The 25,125-nt window shown below is 31.8% G+C and overlaps 1 long non-coding RNA gene across 3 annotated transcripts in view; it reads right to left on the bottom strand.

The window, feature by feature from the left end:
• The window catches only part of LOC142320973 (uncharacterized), a 120,310-nt gene extending 97,055 nt beyond the window's left edge, over positions 1–23,255 (bottom strand). For all 3 annotated transcript variants that reach the window (XR_012755529.1, XR_012755531.1, XR_012755530.1), the window contains exons 1-2: positions 23,144–23,255; positions 12,434–12,611 (exon numbers count right to left, since the gene is read on the bottom strand). This is a non-coding gene — a long non-coding RNA (uncharacterized LOC142320973). The remainder of the gene's footprint in view (positions 1–12,433; positions 12,612–23,143) is intronic.
• Between the last annotated feature and the right edge of the window lie 1,870 nt (positions 23,256–25,125).

Below are 25,125 nucleotides of genomic sequence, written 5' to 3'. Positions count from 1 at the left end.
TAATTAACGAATCTTTTGACATGGGAGCATTTCCCAACCGTCTTAACAATTTCTTTATTACTCTCGTCGTTAACAGATGTTTCGCATTTGGTTTACAGAATTATTGACCAGTTTCGTTATTCTTCGAAAAATATTTAAATAAAATTATTGAAAGATAAAATTTTAACATTTCTTGAAGATAATAATGTATTTAACAAACTTTGATTATTTTAAAAACTGATGCAGCCATTTTGTAACCTTTAGAAATTATTTTAAATAGCCTAGATTAAAATAATTCCATTTTCAATTTTTTGGTACGTCATTAAAGCATTCCATTTTGTTCCATAGTTATACTGATGAAAAACTTAGTAGTTCCTTGTTGTTCAAGAGGAACTGCTTACAGTTAGTTAGGTATTAATCATACTTGACTAACCATAAATATGTGGGAGACAGCCGAGACCTCGTGGAGTCTAGACGTGTCTGCGACAACTCGCATTCAGGTTTTACTTTTTTCGGTTTTTTGTTCTTGTTTCCGTTTTATTGCTTTATGATCATTTTCCTGTGTTTTTGTTGTGTTATTCGTTTTATTTTTCGTTTTCCGTGTTATATAGTATATCTTATTTTCGAAGACTACTTAGGTTAGTTAGGTAGGCTATGCTTGTCTTAGCAACGGTGAGCTAATGCATTTATTTTTTTGATATTGGACCGTTTTTAGCAACATCGGTGCCTGTGAACAATATTACGGCCGTTCGGTCACGTTCTAACAAGTTTTGTGTCGTTTTAGAAGTTTGAGACTCGCTTTTTGACGATTTCGTCAGCCCAAAATTTGTGTCTAGCTACCGTAGGCTAACTACGGGTTTAGCAATTTTCCGCCAAAGTAGTGCATTTGTGTGACTATGGACGGTGTTTTCAGCTATTTTATTACTTTCATAATTATTCATAACGTACTTACTGCTTGATTTTCTTCAGAAATCAGAGGAAGGCAGGATTTGTTTACATTAGTTGTTTGCTAATGTTTATGTTCGGCCTCAGAAACCTTTTCGATTTCGTGAATTTTCTGATTTTTCTGGTGCGCTTTGGACACAGTTTATTCTGTATTGCTGGTTATTACTTTATTTTGGCGTTTATCTGTGGTTTTAGCGACCTTTTTCCTGGTAATAGAATTTTTTGTATGGTTTACGAACTTCTATTTGTTTTGAGATGTCTGGTTCTGAAAAAGTTGTTCTGGCGGTGATTGTACTCGGACCCAGACCGGAGGTGGGAAATCTACTCGAGGTAGGAAGTCGAAGAGAGGATCTTCACGTGGCAGTAAATTTGTATTGACTGGGGAAACGGTAGCTCAAGAGAGGATGACGTCTAGGACGGGCCTACGGAGTAGCAGGCGCGGAGTGGTGATCACTGAGTCTGAAGTCGACAGTTTATCGGAGGTTGAAGAGGGCAGTGGGGATGATTTGAGGAGGGAATTTTCTGCCTTGTCGAATACGTCTCGGGTGGATCTCGGGTTGTGTAATGTTACATGACAACCGGTTGTAGAGTCTTCGTCGAAACGGCGGTTGAATTACTCTCCCATGGGGAAAGAGGACTTGAAGAAGTTGCGAGCTGGTGCTAGAGACTACATGTCGACTACAGAGAGTGTCGTGGGGAAGGTGGCTGATCAGGGACGTGGTGTATCGGCACAAATGCAGGTCGATGGTGAAAGGGCGAGTTCGATGGAGGAGGAGGAACAGATTCTCACTTGCCGAGTACACTTTCGACGTATCATGGAAAGATTGCTTTCCTTCTTTGATGAATTGCAATCTGAGGTTCGTCGAAATCCTCATACGGATTCACAGATTAAGTGGTGTTTGGCCGAATTGTGTGATTCCGCATTAGATGTCAAGAAATTTAAGGACGTTTGGGATGATGCTGCACCTGATACGGATCATGTGGCCACGCATGTGGAAGTGAAAACTCGGGCAGACTCCGGTGGAGAAAGGTGACCTGCGTAATGTTCTGGAGTGGTCCATGTCTAATGATGAACTGTTTGAGGTAGTGACTAGACCCCGGCCGAATGGAGTCATGAAAAAACTTGTACGTGTGGAGTACCATTGAGCATGAAGGCCCCTACCTGCCGTTTTATAGACTTATCAGAGTCTCATCCTCAGAACTATGTGTCGTGGTGTCTGGGCTCCAGCCAGAGGATGTGTTGGGGGATACCGCCCGCATTCTAGAAAGGTTTGCCAGTCCCTCTGATGATTGACGGTTTTGTTTGCTTTGATTCCTCGAAGGATGCCCACGCCAGGTTGGGGGTGGTTCTTGCGCTCCTGCGACGGATATACGACGAGATTCCACATCCGCTGTTTTTCCTGACAGGAGGCCGGATTGGCTTATGCCTGGAACGACTGGTGTTTGTTTTTGGACGAATGAGATCCCCGGTTTGGGTGGTTTTGCCGCAGGTCTTTGGTGATAAGCATGGGAAAGCGGTCCATTCACGGCATTCCACCTCGGAGGTTGTTGACAGCGGTACTTTTGTGGTTAAGGCGACTGGGCGCTCTTATGCTGAGTTACTCAAGACAGTTCCGACGGAGGAAGTAGGTAATGTCCTGTCGGTGAAACGGGGGCCTGCAGAGGATTTGTGTATTCGGGTTGAGGGCGCTGATAAGGCGGTTGCGCTGAAGGCGGTTCATATATGTCGACATGAAGACGAGGGGTGATCGTAGGACGGTGGCTCATCTTCGGGATATAGAATGTACCACGACTGAGGTGGAGGTCATACGCCGAGTGGGGAGTTTCGAGTGTCTTCCGTTCGTCCAGCTTATGGCGCAACGTAGGACGCCACCGTTGTGACAACATATAGTGTGGCGAAGAAACTGATTGAACACCGAGTTGTCCTGAGAGATCCTGATGACAAATGTTATCGCTGTTGGTGCCGGGGCCACATGTCCTCGACCTATGACTGGACTGATTGCTCAACGTTGTGTTATAATTGCGGGCAACAGGGTCATCAATGGGCCACTTGCGGGAACCCGCAGGTATGCGTTATCTGTGGGAAAGCGGATCACCGGACGGATGAGTGTGCTGCTCGCGAGTGAGTTGCTGTTCTGGTGTTAATAGGCTTTGTGGAAGGTAACTGTTGCCCAGTGTCTGGCTTTTCAGTTTCTCCGTGGGAGCGTTCCGGTTTATTTCAGTACCATGAATGGTGGGGTAGCAATGAGGTACTGGACAGCCCCTTGAGGAGTCACCGTCTGTCCACGCTTAGGTGAGTGGCTGTCGATGATGAAACACGGGGACTCCGGGGCACCAGGGTCCCCGTATTACTCCGTCTTTTTAGCTCCGGGGCACCAGAGCTGATAAGACCGAGTCCCGGCAGGTGCGACCTGTGGGTCGCGCTTGTTGGAGTCCGGCGCTTGAAAGACCGAGTTCCAGCGGAGATGACCTTCGGATTGCCTCAGTTTGAGGCAGGCAATACAAGACCTAGTCCCGGCTCCCAGGGTGGGGTCGCTAGGCACAACTTTATCGGATCTGGTGGCTTTGCAGTGGTGGTTAGTGGCAGGGCAAGGAAATTATGATCCTACTGGCGGGCCTGCCTGTCATGCCGGACTTAGAGCCGGTAGGCAGGTAGGCTCGTTAGAGTATTGGACAATCCTCCGGGCTATGTTTATTCTTTGCTTGGATCCGGCCCGGCGGAGGAGGAGGTGAAAAAAAAACAAATAGGTAGTTGAAATTTCATCTTTTGTTAAAATGTATGTCCTCTCTTTAAGATGAAAAATTTGGAGCGCCACAAGAGGTGTCATCGGTTCCTTGCTTTTCTTATTTTATTTTTATCTCAATATCTTGCACCGATCATTGTTACCCTATTCGCTAATGACAAAGTTTTACTTATATTCAAAAATAATTATTTAAGATTACAAGAAAATTCTATGTTAGCTGTTAGAAAAAATATTCACTGAATGGATTGAAAACTTCTAACTTTAAATATGGATAAAATTTTTGCGTTGTTCTTTTCCGGTTGAAGTAATACTGTCTGCTTGGATATAATTCTGATTAATGAAAACGGTAGTATTGCTGTTACATATAAGGGAAAATATATATATTTTTTGTTATCATTTTAAATAAATTGCCAAATCATTTGAAAAATATGGAAAAAATGTTACCCGGTCTATAAATTTTTAATATAGCTAATTAAAATAAATTCTAAATGCTTCATTTCTGACATTTCGTTCACCGTATTCATAAATATGTGCTCAAATAATTTTCATTAATGCTTTTTGAATTGTGGTTTATTTTTATTTATTATTTTATATGTAGTATCCTTATGTGTTTATAGTTTAAATATATAATTTGGAGTTTTATTAACATCTGTTTTTTATCTTATAATTATTTTTGTATTTTTTGGTGTAGCCATTGATCATGGTTTTACCACGATTTTGTTTGACCTATCCAGGCAGGTACTGAGAAAGTTTCTTTTTTTATCAGTGAAGCATCACTTCTACACCTGATGTGATTTCCTGATTATTCCTAATGTGATTTATATAATATATTAAATACCGTAATCGTAATCATTATTTGATTATGTGTTTTTGTATGTATTGAGTATTATGTATCCTCAGAATTACGGACTTATTTATTTATTTAGCTCACCTAAAACAAGAGTGGATTTTTGATCGCCTGTTCGTAAAAGAAATTACCGCAAGAGCTAATTCAGTTTATTTTGTTTTTATTAAGTTTTCGTAGTTAAATCATTGACGTAGCATAAAGTAGATATTCATATACAGATAGCATCTGAAAGAAAATGCTGTTGAAATAATTTTCGAAAATTAAACAAGCATGCGTTTATTGAGGGGAATAGATTTCTTTGTAACACAACTGTCAACAAATTATTTGGTTTTATTTGTCTTATCGAAAAATTTACGAAAAAAGTCATAATTGGGAAATCCCAGAAAAATGTAAACAATAATCTGCCGCTTCTGTAACCTGTATTAATTTTACATTTAATTTATAAAATATAAATACAAAGCTGAGTAATTAATTGTTTTATGAAAATATTTATAATAGCAATTATAATAATTGCTGGTTATAAAAATAAACGTTAAGAGTTCAGATTCACAGTTTACTTTATATGTATTTCATATATTTTATTATTTATTGCAGATATAAATTTCACATCACACGAGACAAAATTTTAATATAGTGGAAACATTAAACTGTAGCGTTGAATTAATTTTATTGCATTCACCGTACATATTTTACTACAAATTTCTGAATTTAAATTCCATTATGTGAGTTATAGTTCAGTAGTACAGTATATCAAGCGGGTAGAGATTTTTCTGGAGCTGAAGCAGCAGTAGCAGGTGAGAAAGGAATAAACAGAGAACAGAAAGTATAGACTAACCCGCATGAATTATGCAAAAAAAGCTATCGCCTTCTTTGCTCGCGTTTTTCCAACTATTTTCGCTGTCGGTTTCTTTATTTATTCTAAAAAAAATTTTCTTCTTCGCTATTTTCCTTGTATTTATACTCACAATATTTTGCCGATGTATAAACTTTAAAGGAATGTAATGTAAGTAAATTTAAAAAAACTGAACTTCAATCATAATAAAAAAAAAAATTCATAATACTATACATAGTATAAATAAATAAAGAAAAAAATAAAAACTATTTGCTAAATTATCTAAATTTAATAATTTTTTGATTTATCTTATAATATTCTACAAAATAGTGATTTTTTTCCAAGTCATGATACTTTTGGTTATGAGGGCTGTACTAACTGTATAAGTGCACAAAGAATAGTATAAAATCATTAATCGTGGTTCAATTCTCAACATTCACAGCTTTCAGCAATTTCAAATTAGGTAGATTTCATAAGAAAGCTACCTATTTTATTGTATATCATGATTCGACTTCCGGAAAATTTCGACATCCCCAGACTCCAAAACCACCGTTAGTTCAAAAGTTTATATATACATTTACATATATATATATACATATAGATTTATACATATACATTTATATATATATATATATATATATATATATATATATATATATATATTTTACTTTCTTGTGGACACAATAACTGCCGTAATTCAAATTGATACATAAAATATAACAACCCAAAATCTCGGTCGAGTTCGTTAATAAGTAAAATCATACCATGTGGTAAAAATGAGGGTGCTTTTTCGAAAAAACAAAATATTACTATAAATTTCTTATTAAGAAAAATATAGAATTCGTTTAAAGTTCCTACTGTTCTTTGGATAAGGACCTAAAACGTATCTAAGTAAAGTTTTTTGATATCACCAACCATTGACCCAGGGGGTGGAAAAAATGGAGATCGAAGACAAAATAATCATACCTCCCTTAATAGGACATTATCGAATCTGTTTAAAGTGATCGTTAGTCCTCTAAACAATACTTAAAACTTTTGTCTGAAACAATTTTTGATATGATCAACCCATACGGAAACGGATGACCATAATGTTGCTGGAATTGTAAGAAGGTGGGCCTGTTGTATGCTAATCATGTGAAATTTTTTTGCATGCAACCATTGTCATATTGAGTAAATTTTAAGTTTTTCTTATCTTTAAGATATAAAAATCTTTTTTATCCCCTGCTTAGCACCGGTAAATCTACCTCCGCCTTCCGGCGTGCCTAAAGAGATTTTTTGTTGCATTACATTTCTTTATTTTTAGTCTTTCTTTTGTAACTTTTATATTTCTACATATCCATGCAACCTGAATTCTTTTCAGCAAATTCTGAGTTCGTGTATCGTCATTATTAACTATTATTAAGTTTTAATAGAGAAGAAATAAGTTATTCGTCAACGAATGTTTATGCGCAGATGAAAATTCTCAAAGCACTCTTCAAAATAGATAGGAAGCAATATCCATCATAAACCACTACTAGTAAAAGTTTAAAATTAATCTTCGGTAGGTTTTTTAATATCGATTAATATAAACATGCTCAAGTATTGACTCAATGTTGAAATCAACAACATTTTTCGTCAAACGTTCTTTCAAATCTCTTGTAAAGTTGTGTATGGGGTTGATGTACGATTAAACTGTGTATTAAGTTTAATCGTGCATCAACCCCATACACAACTTATACATGAGCTTATACTATAGCTTATACATGACGGAATTACTGGATAACAAATGTGGTTAAAGATAGATAGGGGACAATATACGTATATTCGGGAGAGACAGATCGTTTTCACAATCTAACTATATCATTGTTAATTTTTTGGATCACTTGAAAAATTATTGAGAGAAATAAATTAATAGTGAAGAAACTCTAACCCATCGTATTTTGATATCTGTCAAATATTTTGAAATCAACCGGGAATTTTAAAGACGTAATGATCTATGAATAAAAATATTCGAAGTTGAATTATCTCAAGTAGCATTCACTTTGAAGAGCTTTACTAAAAGCACTTTTAATGTAATTTTTTTGAAGGAATGACATATTTATTAACACTTAATTTTTTTACTGTGTATATGTATTTAATAAAACTATTATTTGTGTATTTTTACAAATAGAAAAACGTTTTTCTTTCATCTGTCTTGCTGTGTATTGCTTGACATTGGGCAGTATGTAAAATGGCAATTTTTTCTAATTCTAACGTTTTACTTAAGTTGGTTATATAAAATCATATTTAAACAAATCATGTATCATTTAATACCTTAGCTTACAATCATGGAAATAATTATCATTTAATCATGGTAATAGTTACTCCCATGGTTTGCTGAATATATTCAGAAAAAGCGTCTATTGATGAGCTGCAATCGTATATGGCAGTAAAAATACTGCTTTGGTGAAGAATAAATTGAAACGCGCGATAAACGCCCTCAACGAAGTTGCAAAGAATAACGGATTCATATTTTCACCAGAGAAAAGCTGTTGGATACTCTTTTGTAAGAAGAGAACTCCTCATAATAGTCCTGTTACGACCATCGATGAACATTCTATTCAATACAAAAATAATGTACGCTTTGTAGATCTATCTATTAGATAAATCCGTTAACTGGGAACAACACATCCAGAATTTATGTGGTAGATGCAAGAAAATCCTAAACATTATTAAATGTTTATCAAACATGAATTGGGGCTCAGAAAAAGAGACGTTACTATGATTATATAAAGCATTGGTTCAATGGTAGCTCGGTTACAATTATATTGTATGTTTATGTTCATCCACCGTCGTATCTAAGGATGTTGGACGTCATACATAACAACAAAATTAGATATGCCACGGGTGCTTTTCGTACAAACCCGCTTACTAGTTTAATGTCTGAAGCTTGCATGAAGTCATTACATTTCAGAAGAGAGATCTTACTATTAAGATATACAACAAATATGTGGTCCTTTCCATCTTCTAATAATTATAAAACGTTTAATAACAATTCTTCGAGTGCATTATGTGAAGCCGCGCTACGTGTTTCAGCTGGTCTGGAATACGGTATCGCGAGTTAGCAAAAAAAAGAAAAAACGAAATTCCTCTTCCAAATACATTGGCAGTTTCTATAGGGGAAATACCATTATGGTTTTTACGAACTGTAAGCAGAAGATTAGATCTCTGATGAAAAAATAAAAGAGAAACCAGCAGTAACAAACAAGAATTTTCGTCAGTAGCTATAAAAGAAATATAATTATCTATACTGATGTTTCCAAAACTGAATGGTGTTGAATGCTTTATATGAATAAATGATGAAGCTCATTCGTGGAAGCTGCAAGATATTTCGGCTATGTTCATTGCCATACAGCTAGCTCTTCGCTATTAAGAACACTTCTGCGATGAGAAAGTCCCGTCACTTTAAGCGCACTAACTGCAATTCGGAACAAGAACATTGAAGATGTCATTCTGTATGCAGTAAATTATGATTATGATTAAATTATACTACGTACGTTTTACTGGGTCAAAAATGTGTATTTGCATGGACTCTCCAGGGCATGTTGGTATCTCAGGAAATGAATATGCAGAAGGAAGCTGTCAGAGGGGCAACAATTTGTAGAATATGGACGTAATTCATATTGGAGTGGCAGACATTAAATATCGTGTAACATTATCAGAAACACGAAACTCAATGTGATTAAAATTGAGCAACGCAAAACTGACAGTGACCAGACTCAGAATCGGTCACTCACGAATAACAAATTATTAACCAGTGAAGAAAGACCAGCGTGCAGTGTACGTGATAAACTGCTTACTGTTAAGCATCTAATGGAAAAGTGAACAGTATATAAAAACTACAGAAAATGGTACGAAATAATACTACTCCTTTACAAAATGGCAAAGAAGAGAAAAGTAGATGTTTACGTACATGCGGGCGGATTACTAACGCGTTTATAGTAAGCCTTGGACGAAGCCATTATGTGTTATGTTTGACTGAGAATCCTTTGTATGAATCCAGTTTACACCTGAACATGGAATTTTCAAATTCACATGGTTTTGTTCAACATTTTTGTTATATTTTGTAGGTAGGTTGTAAGTTTATGTTATGTGGTTGTTACCAATGTGAATTCACTAATTATTTTTAACACATATATATTATTTATCTTAAAATTAAAATTTATGTTTATTTGTCTTGTACATTTATCATCACAAAGTAAATAAAAATAATTACTTGTAATACTTATATGTAGTAATAGAAGTTTTTAATTTAATCATTCTTCAACTTCTGATGACGTATATCCTCTCTATTGCTTGCGTTGTCATTAAATGGTTTTTTAAATGTTTACAATTAGGATTCCTTGATTACCAAATATTTTCTCTCCTCTTCTATAACATTATTTGAATACTTTCTTCTAATGTAATCACTTACAGTTGAGACACCTTTTTATAAAATCATTTTCGCACTATTAAACTGTATCATATTATTTTCTATAAACTAACTTTTGCCTGAAGGCAAACCTGTTTATTCGTCTGGCAAGTTGCAGTTATATTGTAGGATTGGTAAGGTTATACGGTAGTATAAATGATAGTATAAGGAGTAAACGGAATACAGATTTGCCGTACTGCAATTTTATTTTATCAACAATTTTTAAACTTCCATCTTTTAATGATTTCATTATTAGATTCGTGGATTCAATTATAATTTAATGTTTAATTTACATTTTAGTAAAAATCGTTTTTATCCAACCTAAATGGTATAACATTATTCATTATGGCCAACCTTTATCATTTAATTACACTCAAAATGGTTAAATAATTTTCTATAAATGTATTCTGCATGGAGAATCTTTATTTATTATATTCAAGACCTGCGTAAAAAATAAACTACGTAATCCTGATTTTATAAATTCGACGTGACTTTCAGTATAAATTGTCAGAATTATTCTCGTTCGTTGTGGTACTTTCAATGCAGAAGTTAATAGCTTGTTTCTGAAATGTTGATGACAAAATGTTGTCGATGAGTGAAAAATGTTTTTTTAAGGATTTTAACTTGCCGCATATATCTATTTAGATTTTATCAAAATCATTAAAAAAATTTTTTTTTTGTATATCATAAAATTCAACTAATTATGGGATCAAAATATTAAAAATTATTTTCATTAAAAGAAATATTTCTTCTACTTACAAAACTGACCTTACCCTTCCAAATTCTACAAAATGTTGAATCTGTAAAAATCTGGCAATTCATGATATTTCTTTATTTTTTAAATTTTTTGTAAGATTTTAGATATACCCTCTTTAAAAATAAAACTTGTCTATTTTTCATTCGATTACAATTTTTAAGAAGTTTTCTAGATTTTGAAAAGTTTTCTGTTTTTGCCATGGTGACACACTTTTCCCCTTCTCCTAAATTCTCTTCATAACTAATTGCTTTGACAACAAATTTTTAAAATAGTTTTTAGACTGTTATTGGATTTTTGTGTTTTTGACTAATTGTTAACTAAATAGCCTTTTTTAATATTTTCCTTTTACCTACTTTTAGAATGAGTGGAAAATCTACAAATGTGTACAAGAAACACTAAAACTAGACAAAGAATAAAATTAATAAATTATTGATTTTTAACATACAAAAAATCAGTCCAATTAAAAGAAGATTGACTTTTAGTAATTAAATATTTTCAGAATAGGTACAGTTTCAGGAAATAGGTTATAGTTTCAGAAAAGGATAAACAGTACAGTGTTGGTTAAAAACAAACGCCATGGAGTCACTGGAAGAACTGAAATATGCATGCAGAATGAATTTTTAACAGATTGTTGACAATAACACGCGCCAATCGATAACAGTAGACATAACTGCACAGTAGAACTACGAGAAGCTTCTACTATACCACACAGTTTCTGTAGTTAATTTAAAAACATAACACATACACTTACGAAAATCTGTGATATAAATATATATATATATATATATATATATATATATATATATATGTCATTCATAAAAAATACCATTTTATTAATTTAATAATTTTGGTAATTTTCTCTTAAATCCCTACAATTAATAATGTAAATCCTATTTTATCACTTCCGTAAGACAATATTGTTTATATAACGTAAATAGAACTGGTGCTGCTCCGTTATAAAGATAAACCTTGAATAATCGAATAATAATTCTATAAAATTAGTATTTGTGGTGTTCTACCGGGTCCGAAGGAAAGAAAAGGAGTCGGGCTGAATTATATGATAAATTATAAATTTAACACGCATGTTTTAATTTATTAGACATTGATTATGTTTAAAAATAGAGCAAACATAAAGTGTATATGGGTTCGAAATCGGTTATAAATATGTTCTTAGATCAATTAATAAATACACTAGTAATATATTAGTAATTATCTAAGTTTTCCAATTTAAAACAATTTTTATAAAAATAATTTGTAGATAAAAAAAACTGTACTTCGGCATAAAAACAAAATAAAATCGCCTAAGGCTACGGATACACAGAAGAGCGGTGAGCATCAAGGCGGCAAACTGTTAGCGGCACTTCGTTAACGGGCCTATAAACATATTGGTAAGCGACAGAGCTGCAATTTTTAGGCATGCTAATCACTTTAGTTTCCGTTCAGTTTAGGCATTAACTAATTTTTTTAATCGACTAATATTAATCGGACTTCTTGTTTAAGTCGAGTGGACACGCTACCAATGTAAATATTACCGTTAGTCGAAGACTTAATTCTTTGACTAATATTAGTCGTTACTCAGGAAAAGTAAATATTCAATAATATATCAGGCGCACCCGTACGCAACTCGCATGACGCTGGCTTTTTTCATCATTTTGCAATTAATTACAAATAATCGATCCCTCCCATTATTAACATTTCATCACAGTTTCTTTTTATCGGCGTAAATAGATTGAGTTTTCTTATTTAGTGCAACGTATCTTACACTTTACGGTATGTTTAACTCTCCAACAACGGCAACATGCAAAGTATGTAAAAAGATCCAACAATATCTTAAATTTAAGAGAAAACCTAAAGCGAAAACTCCTGCAGTTTACAAAACTGGGATTGTACCACTACATACCCAAATGATTTTGAAATCACTGAATTTTTTGATTCCACGGGAGAGCCGAGCTGTTCAGAAAAACGCTCACAGATTGCAAATAGCGAGAATAGTCAGTCCATGGCATCCACATTAACTTCCGTGTCTCTTCTGTTGCCTCTGTCATCTTATATCTTCTAAACATTTAACCCAGTCGTTTCTGTAATATAAATATAAATATTTGTCTGTAAAGAAAGTTAATAAAATTGATAATTTAATGGCAGAAATGATTTTCAAAGATTTACAGTCCATTTCTATTGTAGAAGATGAAGGGTTTTAAAAATTATTACAAAAACTTGAGTCTCTTTATACCTTGCCGAGCAGGAAATAGTTAATGAGTTCTATTATGCCAAACGTTCATAAAAATGCAAAATCAATGGTTAAAAACAAATTAGACAAAATTTCTATTTCTCTATAGTAACGGACGTATGGATATAAAAAAGTACGGTTTCTTTTCTGACCGTTAACTAGTCATTTTTTTGAACTAGGACGGGGTGAGTTAATGTGCTTCGTTTTTTGTACAACACAAGTGGAAGAAAATCATTTAGGACAGTATTTGGCCGAAAAATTAAAAGAGATTTTTACGAATGGAATATAAGTAATAAAATTTTGGCAGTAATTTAGGACGAGGGCGCTAATATGAAATCTGCCTAAAAAATGTTAGGCCTCTAACATTCTGTGTGTAGCTCATATGTTTAATCTAGCAGTAAATGATGTAATTTCACAGAGTGATGGGCTACCAGATTTAATCAAAACATATAGAAATATTGTATCTTAGTCTGTTAGTCGTAGGCAACGACTGATTTTCAAAATTAGTGGACTAATATTTGTGCGTGGTTAAATTAGTCGACTAATTTTAATAATCGACTATCCGGATAACTGTAGTCGAACTGCTCATGACTAACATTGTTTTGGGATTTTTTTCTATTATACAGGCGCCTTAAAACTTTTTCAAGTTATTTTTTGCTTTTTTGTGATAACTAGCTCCATTTAGATGATGTACATTATTATTTAAACGATGGAAAATTGGAGGTTAAATTTAAAATAAAATTTGAATTTATGTCTAGATCATTTAAAAATTTTTTTTTCATTCGAAATAATATCCTTCTCCGGTAAGAAGACAACTACAGCTTCTTCGGTTTGAGGAAAATCCCACATATTCATGTTAATTAATACCACAAAGAAGTGTAAGCAAAATATAAAATTGAAATGCGCGATAAGAATTAGGGAGGGAAGAAATTGACAAGTCACAACACATTTATATAATCTACTACCGATTTATTGTCTAAATGCCTAGGTATTATACCATATTACGTTATTTTTATAAATGATTTTTTCTTATTTTGTTTATTTTTATACTTCATTTTTATTTTTTCTTAATGCTTAGTTTTCTGTTAATGTACTTCAAAATGGTACTGGGTATAAAAAAAAAGTTAAATTGCAGTAATCCCCGTATAATTGAAACGTAACAGTTCTATATTGTGACTTTTAAGTTCAATGTGGATAAAATATGAATTCTGTGATTAATATAAAATGTATGTGTGTTCTGTGTTTACAGGATGTGGAAATTGACTTCCGATTCCTCTGTAATTTTTCCTGATAGAACATATACAAATGTATATGTTCTATCAGTTCTATCATTTCTATATGTGAATGCTATGAATAAATGTATGGCCTGTTTAGTCGGTGATATACCTTAAGATACCCGTGTCTTTCAAAATGAAAATCGGAGTTTTAAAGCTATGTAATATTTCTCAAGTTTCACAGACATTGATTAATTATACATGAAACGAAAGAGTAATTCAAACAGTTTTAGATGTGCTACAAACAACCCATAGACTATTTCCTGTACCTTTTGCTAGAAAGTAGCAAAGATGGTGCCTTCCCCCCCTCGGAAAGCATTCTTTGTTTTGCAGTTTGCGAAGAGTGAATCTGTAATTACCGATCAACGTACGTTCTCTTTGAAGTTCCATTGTGATCCCCGAGTTAAATAACGTTCTTCGGCGGCATAAACAAATTGAAACTACTGGTTTTATTTGTAAACAAAACAAATCCTGACGGCAAGTTTACGGGCCGTTTTTTTTTTTTTGCAGAAGCAATTGTGTTTGCAATGAACTATCATGATGTGGTTCAAGTATGGCTCTTTACTGAACTGTATTACGAACCACAGAGCTTTATTACAACAAGATGGTACACTGACATAACGCTATACGTGATCGGTTGTCTCCCTGACCGCTGGATTTGTCGCCGGGAACCAGATGACGGCTGGTTTGCCGTGACCTCCACGTTCGCCCGTTCTGACCTCTTGCGATTATTTTATTTGTGGGTTTATAAAGATCAGGTGTATTTGCCACTGTTACCAGCTGACTTACCCGACTTGAGACACAGGATTGAAGCAGCTGTCGCATCAATTACTGCAGACATGCTGAAGTCGGCTGGATGTGTGTCGTGTGAGAAATGATGCTCAAATGGAACACTTATAGGAAATCTGTTTGAGCTGCTCTTTCATGTCATGTATAATTTATCAATGTATGTAAAACTTAGTAAATATTATATAACTTTAAAACCCCGATATTCATTTTGAAATACACGTTATTTAGTTCAGAAACTGAATTAAAAGAAAATGGTACTATAAAAAGTGTTTTTATTTCAAGGTTTCAATAAACTTTCAAGGTTTTATAAATGTTTTCAATCTGAATTTGTATTTAAGTTTTGCATTTTTACATTAATATTTTTATCATTATTGCTTGTTTCTAGGCATCTAGCATGAAGGGATTTTTTATAATAAACTTTTATTACAAATCATAATAGACGAAATAGTTTCTAGAAAAAAGTCCTTCAATCGTTTCGTTGTTTTTAATTATAAAATGTATATAGTAATAACGGCCTTAAAAACGTTTTTCAAAGATCTTTTTACACAAAGGAATAGTTAATTTGTTTTAATATTTTTCGAGTAAAATAATGGAATAAACCCTTATACAATACAAATTTTCTCATTTATATCTAACTCCAAGGAAAAATCCACTAGATCTATTTTCTATTTTCATTTTAATTTAAAATTCAATTTTAAAATCAAATAATGATGAAATTCAGAAGCCTGAATTTGTTCTTAATTTAATAAGTTAGCTAACAGAAAAGTATATAAGTAACTTGTTAATGAAAGGTAATTTTAGTAAGTAACTTTGGGAGAGGTTTCAGTGTAAAAATTGAGATTCCTACTTTTTTCCTTTTATTTTCTATTTACGTTTTAATTACTTTTAGCTTCTATTACGGTTTTTTTTTCTTTTTTACTGAACATAATAATATTTATCGTAACTAACTTATTTAAGGAATTTTATTACCTGAATGAGTTTACCCAATTTTTCTTTTTTATCATTTCAAATACGAGTATCTTATTTTAACCTCTTTTAACGAGACAACTTGCTCAAAGTTTTGTTTTTTATTTTTCACTTAAATGTTAGAAAAATGATGAACTTCTTTAACTTAAATTACTCCTCCACAGAGGTTGGTGAAATATCTAAAAATATTAGGAGATTAGACATCGATTTATCTTTCAATTTCTTTTAAATCAAAATAGGTGTAACGGGGTTGGATATTCTTACCACTATTATTAATAATTAATCGTCTTTCCTAATTATTTGAGAAACCCTAAAAATTAAAATCAATATTGCTTTCTTTTATATTAGACGATTTTAATATTTTTGAGATAAATGCAATGTTGTATGTATACTGACCGCAGCACCCGATCCCATTGAAAAACAAACAAAAATGTCAATGAGATCATTTTATTCATGTAACACACCTATCATAAAATTAGTTTCTTACCCGTTTGATGTGTTAATAACGTCAATTTATTTATGGAGAAGTTATTTATTAATGAATAATTTAAGTTAATTGATATTATTTACCGTAATAAAATAAATCATAACATTGTAAAACAAAAAAGATATAAAAAAGTGTTTGTGTGTGTGTGGTAAACCAACTGGGTTAGACTAGTGGTTAACTCTCATCGCAAAATCAGTTGATTTTCGAAATCGAGAGTTCTAAGGTTTGAGTCCTTGTAAGGGCAGTTTCTTTTATATGGATTTCAATGATAGACTGTGGATTCAGTCTAGCGTTTTTTTGTGGTTAGATTTCAATTAACCAACGACTCAGGAGTGGTCAACCTGAGAGTGTACTAGACTACTTGTTTACCGGTGTATTTACAGTTACGTTGCAGCTACGTCAGGCCTGGAAAGTCGGTAGCGGTAATTTAATTTGCCTGTACACACACACCCAGACCCAGCTGTAGCTGGAAAACTGGTTGGAGAAAATAACAACATATATATTCATATACACTTCTTTTTTTTAATTTTTACCTTGGATGATATCCAAATGTTTGGTAATTTGTCTTTGAAGTTAATAATTAAGGATGTTATAAGAGATAAGGTAATACGAAATAGGACTAAATCGTGGATTAAATGCCTCAACTGCGTTAAAGATAACCTGCTGCTCGTTTGGTCGGTTAAGTAGAAATGCCATGATCGTTTCAGGAAATGAGTCTTTCTCCCACTTAACAGAGAGATTCCATTTTGCTTTGATTTCAACGTTTAACTGAAGCGTTCGTGCTACGGAGGGGATTAATTATAGGGTGGATGTTTCACCCTTGTGAAGGATCGAATTCAGGTCTCCCTCTGGGCTCTTAAATTAAGCTATTAGCCAAACCTAACCGTTTACATTGAATTTAAATGATTTATTATTGTATAAATCGTTCAAAAAAGCGTTTCTATTATAATAATGACTTTTTGATGTTGCAATCCGTAATTCAATAAATAATTACGATAATTATCCACTCTAATAGTATTAAAGAACCCATAAGGATAAAGTAATCTAAACCTATCTTTCATTTTTTTAAATGAACAAGTTTGTATTTTTGTAATTTTTATATTTTACAATAATATATTAATTATTTCTCTATTTATTTTAAAAGAAAATATTCACATTTACCACCAAAAATTAACTTAGAGACTTCAAGAAGAATAAATTAATATTCACTAAAACGTATTTTATCGCATTGAGCATGTTGATTTTTTCATGATTTTGTTTTTTTGACTGAAGATTAATGAATGAATATCTTTACTCTAAGTGAAAGTACGCTAATAGGTTTCTCTTTCTTGACATGAGTCAGATACGTAAAAAAATTGGAAAAATTGAATTTTTAATTGTAGGGGAACATTAAAAATTTGATGTGATTTCGTTGATCAATTTTAAAATGCCTGGTATTTATGTGGCTGTATATTTTAGCTGCAGTTTACATTTGTTCCAGAATTCAGGTTGACGTTACGTGGAATTGAACTGTAGTTACGTAAAGTTTTCTGATTTTTTTTTCTCTTGTATCAATATCGATTACTAATCCCATTGACGCCCTAATCGTTATCAGTACCTTTTCTTTCTTCATTATGACAATAAATACAGATGTGTGGTTACTGGGAGAAGGATTTATCCAGGATATTTTACATTTAAATTATAAAAGAAATTATGTTCCAGAGAAAAGACGATTACTCAATAGTTAATAGGTGAGAAAAGATAGATATGTTTGAAGTAGGTTGCGGTCTTCCATTTCAAGGTTTAAATAGCTCGTCACTAACTACTTCAATTCACTTGTCCAATTTTTGTAGCAGTTTAATTAATTCTAGTCTCTGTGATAATTATCTTCAGTTCCCTCACAATTTCGTGAAGTGCAAATTACTTCGTCGTTCTTAAGTTTTCCTTTAAACGTTCCTTTAGTAAGGCAGTCAACTAACAATTAAAACAAAATCAAAGCGGTGGATGGATAGGAATAATCACTCCAATTGAGTAAGTATTTTGGGAGTTGATAGTTTTTTTGAGTAGTTAATTTGTTCAAATAAATAATGCCCTGAATCTAAATAATCCCAGAACCCAGAACACAAAAGCAATGGTATTGCGTGCTGTAAAATTGGTTTGATATTTCTACGAGCAGAAAAAGTTACTTTCTTCGATTGAGGTACAAAACGGAGTTTCACATCTCATCACAGCTTACAGCATGATCATAAATGTATCTTTTAACATTGCTATCTCAGGGTTTTTCGCTAATAGTAATTTTAATTAGTAGGAAGTCAGTCACTCATACGAGGTCAGTCAACGACCCTCTTACTCAGGCTCTGGGATTGGAGACAGCCGGCGCGGTGTCTCACAATACTCCGCTCGTCTTCAAAGAATGGTAGTCGGCTGCGACAAGGAATCAACGGACAAAATCGAGACTTCCGTGAAGACGACAGTTACCGGAATGACTACAACGGGAGACAGAATATTGCCTGCTGCAGCATCAAACAACAGGTTCGACTAGTCTCTTGGGACTGCGGCAAACCAGGCCCCTGAAAAGTAGACTTCAAGAAGTCTACTATTTTCGCTCAACCTCAGACCTACTAAGAAGGCTGTAGCGGGAGGAGCCGATCGGGAATGTATAATCCTGCTGTTTGGGCAGCTCTTAGAAATTCAGAAGGGAAGGCGCTGAAAAGTAAGAAACAAACAGCTCGCTACGTAGAAAACACCGTCAAGAAGATGAAGTCAAAGCAGGTGCAAGAAAAAAAAAATCTTTAAAATGGTTGCAATGTTCATGGAAGTATTATAATAATTGATTAAATATGATAATGGATAATAATATCTGTTATTACATGATAGTATAATAATCCTTTATATTTATTTCAAAAGGAAATATTTATGTCTAATTAATATTTATTGTAAACAAATATTTCTGTTACGAAAAAAACATATATATATATACTCCAGACATATATAATATAGAAGATTTATGTCAAATTCCGTGGAAAACCCCCAACTTAAATGTTTTTAAAATGTTAAAAATATATAATTCAACGCATGTTGAATTAAAATCAGAGATTGTTGATAAAATCAGAGATTTATTTAAATGAAATGTTTAATTTTTTTATTGTTATTCTACGGGACAAATTCCGTATTTATTTAAGTAATATTTTTTAAATTAAAAATATTTTATTTCCGTATTTATTTTATGTAGAATTCAGAAAAAATATTTTAAAAAATTTAAACAATTATTTCGGAATATTAAAATAATAAAAGCTACATTATTTCAGCTATATCAGAAATATTTTTTAATATTAAAAATGCTTTACTTTTTTAATTTTTGTAGTTTAATACAACGTTATATATAATTCATTTTAAGGCATAGGGGTTGCTGTTACAAAAAGAAAGGAAAATACAAGGCAGAGCTTTTGTACGAGATTATTGTGAAATTCTCATTTCCTGTTTCAAACGAGGCACATGAAGTCTGCTTAAGTATTCTATGATTTCAAGCAGAAAAACATGTTCATTTCAAAAAAATATAAAAAAAAACACCATGATACTAAATGCGTCGTCTACTGTTCAACATTTTGGGCTAAACTGAATTTTTATTAAACACTGAAATTTTCAGTTCATTAACTATTAATTTTTCCACAACATTTATTCCCAATATATAGATTAAATTTAGAAAACAATATAAAAATGTTCAAGTGTAAGATAATAAAGAATATTTGTTTCTGCTCGTTTAACTAATAATATAGCTATTTTTTAACTGTAACGATTTTAATAAAAGTCACTGTATGCTATTACCTGATTCGATTATAAATTTTTACACAGCTATTTGTAACAACGAAAAAGAAATAAAAGATAACATAAGTTGTAGGAAATAAAATGAACATGTAAAACGACTGTAACATTAAAATTTTTTTTTTTTAAATTGTGATTCAATTTGGTTTCATTTGACTCAACAACATGATATTGCAATTAAAATTTTTACAAATGTACTATTGAAAAAAGAATTGCTCTCAGAGTGGATAATGTTTACTTAGAGAAGAACTACTTGAAGTAACAGGTAAAAATTAGATGTATAATTCAGCGAACAACCATAAAAGCAAGTTAAGCATACAAGTTATAATCAAAACAGAGAAGTACAAATAAATTCTTTGAATCTATCTGTTGGAATTATACTTTTCTTTAACTTATGCAAGTACGTTTGATGAGTTATAAGTTGAGATTAACTTCTTTTTTTTAAACTAAACCTCTGTTATTCTTTCATTCAATATAATTTATATTATGATTAGAACTATAGTTATGGATATGTAATTCAAAAAACTAATTGTATCTATACCTAAAGTAATTTTATCTGAGGCAGAATTGAAAGGAAATTTATCAATTAACTGCAGTAAAAATGAATCTTTTCCACTTTTTGGGGTTGTTAAGATAACTTATTTTCGAGAGAGTACTCAAACAATAAAAAGTAATTTTGCAGGACAAGTTTGTAAAACCCATTTGTGGTAACATAGGTTTATATTTTATGCTGTAAATAATTTTCATTTCAGTAAAAAAATTAAAAAGATTGTTTATATAATGAAGCCGTAAAAATATAAACTGGTAAACCCAAGAACATTTTTTTTTTTTTTGTAAGAAGTAAGTAAAATTATACAAAATACAGGTATACTATGTTTGGTGTTGTTCACATTATCATTGAAAAAATACGGGATGAAGATAAGAAAAAAATTTATGGGTGAATTTTGTAAAGATAAAGAAAATATCACAGATATTCAACTTAACCTAGTGAGATATTAGAAACAAAAGACAAAAATAAAAGATAATATAGTGAGATAATAGAGATAAAAATGGTGGAATTAAAAAAATTAAAAATCAAAAATCAAAAATCAAAAATACTAAAAAGGTAAAATTATATAAAATCTGAGGATATGAAATATATTCAACAGGTGTATGAATATATTAGAACAGGTATGAATTGAATAATCAACCTTAATGGCTTTTTTTTAAATTAAAATAGATTCAATTTTTTACTTTCCCGCGTAGCGCTATAGCTTAGCTATAAAAGGGAACGTATGGTAGTCAGTCCAATTTAGGCATATGCGATTTTCACCGGATCTTTATGTTTTTTCCACTTAAGGAATCCAAAAAAACCAGATGAAAATTTTCCTGATGTTCATATGTACGTGTGTTTTTGGTGTTAGGTGTCGCATCTTAAATCATGTTGTATCTTTAGAACTACTCGACAAATTTTGACCAAACTTGGGCAAATTACTTCTGTATAAGGGACATTGATGCCATTAAATTTTCAACTTAAAAGGTCAAGGGGTGAGGCTGTAGAGCCTCAGTATCTCGAGATTTCGTTTAAATTCTTATTTTTCTTAGAGACATTTGTTGACAATTAAAAAATATTATTTTCAAAAAAAAAATTTTGCAAAATCGTACCGCCACCCAAAAATGCTCTAAATAAACTAGCGCCTAAGTGGGTATAGTGTGTCGTTAGTACCCCCGTCTCACCACAAGGAGCGCTAGTGTAGATTGATGTACAGCTAATGCAGCGTCTTCTATATTTTAACGTTACAGGTGAGCGGTAGAATTAAATAAATAAATAATATTTAAAACGTAAAAAAGTATTTTAAGTGTCCGCTAGTACCGCCACACCCTCGCGAATCGACTACGGTATGCGCGTGCGCTTTAATTACAATCACTGAATTAAATAATAAAATGATTATATTAAACTAAAATGATAACTATTTTAAATTAAGTTGTGTGTGTATAAGCAGTGCATCAGAAAAAAAGCCAGGTGGCGGGAAAATCCTAGAACTGTTTTAGTTTTTTAGAAAAAGAATCAATTTTTCTAATAAAATTTTACCAACATTTTTGCTAATGTTAATATCATAATAGAAAATTAAATAGTTTTATTTACTGTCAAAATGTATTTTCATGCGAATCAAAAACGTTTTACTAAATCTTATAGCTGGGAGTTTTTATTTTATCTGAAATTTTGTATATTCTCATGTAAAACGTTTTGTAATTATTAAGAAAGTAAGGGGAAAAATGATTTTATAAACAAAATATTTTTCAAACCCATTTTATTTTATTTTATTAATTTAGATGTAAAAACGCTGAAATTAACTGGTTATTAAACAATAAAATAAGGAATTTGTTCACCAAATATATTCTAGTACTTCAACATAGACAAATATACAAATATAGACAAAATAGACAAATTTCTGAAAGAATTGAGAAATTTTAAAACATACTTTTCATATACTGGCAGACTCAATCAAGAAATCTAGTTGAACTGTCTTAAATGCAAAGCACAATATTAATTAGGTCAATAAAAAGATTGTATCTTTTTATAAAATATGAAACAAAACACTTCAAGTTACAGATTATGTTACTCCAGTATTCCAGAATCATTTGACTTTCGAAATACTATCATAAAAATAATTAAGCTGTCGGTAACGTCTGACGTTTCAGTAAAATTTTATAAGCAATTGTTAAAAAAGGAATTATGTGATAAGAATATAATCTTAAAAATAAAATGTGAGTGTGTTAATAAATTATCCAAATGCTCTTGAGGTTTTGTCGATATTAGAATACTACGTATACCGCACGCAAAAATATTTTTCGGTTTTAGTGTGTGTGTGTGTGTGAGTGTGAGTGTGTGTGTGTGTGTGTATTATAAAATAAAAAATGAGAATCATAAAATATTTTGTGAGTAGTTTAGGAATCTTTATTATTATTTTTTTTTTAAATTGCCTACTTATTTCAATGTAGTATTTAGCTTGTAGGAATTTGTATTGTGTGGGTTAATATTACTCACTTTTTAAAATTATACCAGAATATACAGTTTGTACATACATAAGTTCAACGGATTCAATCTGATAAAATATTGTAGTTAATAGAACAGCATTAACATAATTGAATTTCGGCGTAGTCTTCCATACAACCGCATAGGTGTGTATAATCTTACTGCACCTGTAGAGCCACTATTAACAAACAAGAAAGACAAAATTAATGAATAAATTAAATAGAATGTCAGAATGTTAATAGGAATAGGAAATAATGTAGGAAGGAAGAACATGACATAGCGTGTCTCACTTATTAACAAGGAACGATGACTTGTCTTAATTTACATAGCTCATTTGAAACCTCAAAAGATTAAACAGATAACAGACTGACACATGTAAATACATCTAAATAGTCATGTAATGATTTAAGTAATATTGTTTAAAATAATCTTTTCAATTAAAATTTATATGTGATAATTTTATTCAAAAAATTTCTTATGGTAATTACTTATCCTAATTAAAAAAAACTTAAATTACGTTAAAATTTAATTTAATCATTATTATGCGATCATATAACATTTAAAAGATAAAATTAATTCAAAATGGTTCAATAAAAAAATAAATAAATAAATATTTATAAAAAATTATAAATATGTATATAATAATATAATATATATTTATATATATATATATATATATATATATATATATATATATATATATATATATATATATATATATATATAACCTGTAAAGAAATTTGTCCTGAAACTGACTGTCTGTTTCATCAATGCTCAGCAAAAACTACTGAAGGTAAATTGGAGGAAAGTTTGTAAACATATTCATCTTACAGAGTAAGTGCGCACTAAGAAAGGTTTTTGAAATTCCGAGTTTAAAGGGTTAAAATGGATTAACAATGAATTTACTATTTCTTTTAAATTTCTCGGTAAAATGAAGGTATCAACTTGATGTTTGGTGTGTGTAATCTTCATGTAAATATCTAAAAACCGATTTTTAAAGTTTGACTTTGAAAGGAGTGAAGAGAGGAAAAAAATTTCAACAATTAAATTTTCCCCATTTCCGACTATACTAAACGAGATATTCACTAGATTGGGACTTGCAAATAAACTCTTCAGATATATATCTAAAAACAATTTTCGGGCGTTTTTAATTTTGATTTTTTAAGGAGTGCGACGGTGTTCGGTCTGGCGGCTCAACCAACGCAGCCACTGTTACTGTAGGTGCGAAACGACTGACTGCACCTACCACCGGTTACTAAACTAAAAAACAAAAAATAAAAGTAATTAGAAAATCTTTTAAATACTGAGAAACCAAGTACGGTCACCTCCTAGTGATGTTTGTCGAGTAACACTAAGAACCGGGCAAAACAAATTTTTACTCGTACGGAGTACGGGTAACCAGTTATAACTAATATTTTTTAGATGGGAAGCCGACTGTTTTCAAATCCACATTCTTAGATCAAGTTTCGGATGCTGTACTGATCAAGATGTTGCTCTGAATAATACACTGTTATTTACAATACAATACACTGATATATTGTATAAATTGAACAGGCATTAATTTTATATTTATAATTTTTATTTATATACAATTGGTCTTTCAAATTGAGCACAAAAAATTTACAGATTGTGGTGGCGATGTTGATTTTTTTTTTTAATTTCCAAGTGTCATTTGTTTTCAACAGTTAATGACAAATCATCATGGAACGCTATATTCATAGTGTCTTAACAACGTATACAAATCATAAAAATTTACTATCGGATTATGGAATCGTCTGCAGCTAAGCATCGTGCGTGCACTTTGCAATATTTATGGTGCGCATAATCGGCCAGACAAAAACACAGTTCATCGTTTAGTTAAATGAATCTTCTCTTTGTGATATTGAAACTCCAATGCATAAAAGAAAGGAGTCAAGAGAATATTGCTGCTGTAACTGCAAGAGTTCGTGAAAATCAAAATTTATTGGTTACACATCTTTTACAAGAATTGGGCTTTCCTTCATCAACAAATTTTGCGTCAAGGTGGATCAGT

Source organism: Lycorma delicatula, chromosome 3 (genome assembly GCF_047948215.1).
Source record: "Lycorma delicatula isolate Av1 chromosome 3, ASM4794821v1, whole genome shotgun sequence".
Lineage (NCBI taxonomy): Eukaryota > Metazoa > Arthropoda > Insecta > Hemiptera > Fulgoridae > Lycorma > Lycorma delicatula.
This window is presented reverse-complemented; position numbering and strand designations above follow the sequence as displayed.